Source organism: Sorex fumeus, unplaced genomic scaffold (genome assembly GCF_029834395.1).
Source record: "Sorex fumeus unplaced genomic scaffold, SorFum_2.1 ptg000009l, whole genome shotgun sequence".
In the NCBI taxonomy this organism is placed as follows: Eukaryota; Metazoa; Chordata; class Mammalia; order Eulipotyphla; family Soricidae; genus Sorex; species Sorex fumeus.
In genome coordinates, this window is record NW_026606066.1 from 1,727,349 (window position 1) to 1,731,316 (window position 3,968).

General features: G+C 38.2%; 1 pseudogene; it reads right to left on the reverse strand.

The window, feature by feature from the left end:
• Positions 1-212: 212 nt before the first annotated feature.
• LOC130019845 (uncharacterized) lies at positions 213-311 on the reverse strand (annotated as a pseudogene).
• Between the last annotated feature and the right edge of the window lie 3,657 nt (positions 312-3,968).

Below are 3,968 nucleotides of genomic sequence, written 5' to 3' on the forward strand. Positions count from 1 at the left end.
TAAAGTCTAATATATTTGAGCATGAATAATTTTTTAAGTTTTGTTCATAGCTCTCATATACCCATTGTAACTAATTGGTTTGCTCATACTAAACTACTTGAAATTTCTTACATATTTCATTCTGTCACAGACACTTATTTTGAAATTCTTGATTTATGCATTCTGTGTATGCTTAAATACTCATACCCACATCAGACATCACTTTTTCTTCATATAGATGGGTAACATGCTAAGTGTGTAACAAGATTTAAGGGGGGAACATATCACATGTGTGCACATCCAGTCATCATGCTCATGAACTGGAAGAGAATTTGAGGCATCACTTTCTTCTGGAAATAGCTTGGTTCCTTTCTTTGGTTGGGGCTTTCTTTGACTCCAAAGTGCTGTGTATTTCTGGTTATGCTTCATTGCTTATCTATATATTTCTACTTTGTGGGGGGGGGGGGGCAATGGCCTCTTTAGAAGTGATTTGTTAGTCCTCTTATCGATAGAGAATATACTGACTCTGAAATTATTCAGACTATGAGTAGTTAAATAAATGAGTTAAAGAATGGATAGGGAATAACTTCAAGAACTGAGCCCTGACATTAGGGTAAAGCCTTATGAAGAATCCTGAGGATGTCTGATTTTCAATGAGTATCTTTAGCATTAAGTTATCCAACATGCTTTTGCTACTTTTGATGATTCTTTCCCCCCTCTATCTCTTCCTGTTTCAAATTCGCAGATATGGCAAAGACATGTGAGCACTTGGTTCAATAGTCAGCCATAAAGATGACCTTTAGGAATTTAGCCACAAGGAATAGTTTGCCATATTTTTTGTCATCGGTTTATGTAACTTACAAATACTTCAATGGTTCAAATATCACTTATTTGTATGCATGCAGGCGCTGATCTATAAAACATATGGCATTTTGAAATATTGATCTCTTCAGTGCCAGCAAGTAGGAGATATTAGTGTAGCCTGGGATTCCATTTGTAGCCATGGGATTAGAGTCAGAGAAGTGGAAAATTGGAATAGACCAAAATTCATGTGAAGTGGAAAGTACAGCTGGCAGTTGTGCTAAAGAAGGGGAATAACAAATAAGGGAAGCATTATTTTAAAAGCTGACTCAACCATCAAATAGGAAAGGAGCAGTCAAATGAATAGGCTTTAACTGCTTCAGCTTCCTGTGCCACCAGCTGGAAAAGGCAAAAAACAGAATGGAAGCAGGAAAAGGTGACATTCCTATGGGTTCCTGTCACTGCCATCAAGCATATAAATGGGGAAGATCATTTTTTAAAAAGTTCGTTGTGGTCAGGAAAGGCTTTTAAAAATAATAGATCATTTTTCAACTACTCTGAATAATACCAGAATCAGATCTTTTACTTGCTTTCTAATGTTGTTTGCACTATAAAATCATTTTAGGCCTTGCCATGTTTGCTTGCCAAACCGATCTTCCTTTCTCATTGCTAAATTTTATGAATCTGTGGTAGTACTGTGTCCAATAGACTTTCAGTGTTTACTTTTTTTGCCTCTGCTTAGGGCAGTGGCCGTGTTTTGTTGGACTTTGTACATCCAGAGTAACTATCTAACTCATAATATGCTGTAAAGGAGACATTTCTTAACGTTTCTGACTGAGGCCAGTTGAATGTACCTTGAACAAAATTGGAAATATTTAGTTTATACTTTATTAAATAGACCTTTAAATAATCTCTAACTAAAGATTTAGTTCCTTTCTCAGATGGTACTCAGTCCTACTTGATTTGATTTTACAATATCTAAAAGAAGAAATGTGCTATGAAGTCAGGAAAGAAAAGTAACTGGAGAAAAACACTGTTGGTAATATGTGGAAAATAAAGAATATATTTTGCTTTGTTAGCAAATATTTTGTCTCTTTGATTCTCTAGTAGATCTACCATAGGTTACTCATGTTATATTCTTGAAAGCAAACCACACAGCATGTTTTGAAGGCTCCAAGGAAAGAAATTTACATTCTTAGAGATAGGAACTTTCACTCAAGGCTTCATTTAAGCTTCTACTTTTCTCAGTTACCCTAGTTAGAGGGGGCTGCTTATAGTCAAATACCCAGTTACAGGCTAGCTGAAGCTGTAAAATACGTGCAACTTGCTATCTTTCTAGTTACCTGTTGTAACAACTAAGGAAATTTTAATTGTAAACTTAAAAGTAATTTTACAAATCTTGCCCGCAGGGCAAAGCCTGGCAAGCTTCCTGAGACCTATTCAATATGCAAACAATAGTAACAACGGTAAAGGTAAAAGGTAAAGGCCCTCCCGTTGATCGTCGATTTGCTCGAGCGGGCCCAGTAACGTCTCCATTGGAGACTTTGTTGTTACTGTGTCTGGCATATCGAATACTCTCGGTAGCTTGCCGGGCTCTCCGAGAGGGGCGGAGGAATCGAACTCGGGTCGGCCATGTTGGCCGCATGTAAGGCGAACGCCCTACCCGCTGTGCTATCGCTCCAGCCCCAATAGTAACAACAAGTCTCACAATTTATTGTGAGATGTTACTGGTGCCCACTCGAGCAAATCGATGAACAATGGGAGGACAGTGTTCTAAAGATGGCAAAGCCTCTCTCTGGCTGGGTCCTGGAGTAAATTTGTATAATAGACTCCACTAATTGTGTAAGATGTGTAGTATGAGGGAGAATTAGACTTGTGTATTAACTGCACTTTTGCAATTGTTTGCAATGGCATCATCGCTGGGAATATTCTGGTAAATTCCAAATGTTATCATAATTTCAAAAGGTTTGCTTTCTTTATAATTTTAGATAACCTTTTATCCTGTCAATCTTATCATGTCTTTATTATTATTATATTCATAATTGTGAATTTATTATTTTAAAATATTGTTAATCATTTTTAGACATTTGGCTTGGAATAGTAGCAAGTATTTTTGCTCAGTCAGAAATGTTTTTTTAAAATTATAATTAGTGAAACACCATGAGGTACAGTTGTAGACTTACAAATTTTTGTGCTTGGATTTCAATTATACAATGATCAAATACCCATCCCTCCACCAGTGCCCATTTCCCACCACCACGGATCCCAGTATCCCTACCATCCCTCATCCCCTCGCCCATCTCACCCTGCCTCTGTGGCAGGGCATTTCTTTTTGTTCTCTCTCTCCTTTTGGTTGTTGTGGTTTTCAAAAGAGACATTAAGTGGCAATCATGTTTGGTCTGTAGTCTACTTTCAGCATGCTTCTCCCATTCTGGGAGGAGGATCTTCCCAACACCCTTTATTTGAGGGCTCCCTTCTCTATCTGAGCTCCCTTTTTCCCTAGCATGTGTGGCTGGCATCCAAGCCATGGAGCAAAACTCCTGGTACTAATCTCAGCCACTCTTGGGTGTTAGTCTCCCATTTTGTTACTTTATGTTCCCCAGATGAATGCAATCTTTCTATGTCTATCCCTCTCTTTCTGACTCACTTTGCTTAACATAATACTTTCCATGTAGTACCACTTGTATGTAAATTTCATAACTTCATCTTTTCTAACAGCTACATAGTACTCCATTGTGTAGATATACCGAAGTTTCTTTAACCAGTCACTGTTCTTGGGCACTCAGGTATTTTTTTCCAAATTCTGGTTATTGTAAAGAGAGCTGCAATGAACAAACAAGTGCAGATGTCACTTCGACTATACTTTTTCCCTCTCTGGGGTATATTCCCAGGAGTGATATTGCTGGGTCAAATGGGAGCTCAATTTCTAATTTTTGAAGAATCATGCATACTGTTTTCCAAAAGGGCTGAACCAGTTGCATTCCCACCAGCAGTGAAGGAGGGTCCCTTTCTCGCCACATCCGCGCCAGCACCAGTTGCTTTTGTTCTTGTGGATGTGGGCCAGTCTCTGTGGTGTGAAATGATATCTCATTATTGTTTTAATCTGCATCTCCCTGATGATTAATGATGCAGAGCATTTTCTCATTTGCCTTTTAGCCATTCAGATTTCTTCTTTGGTAAAGTTTATG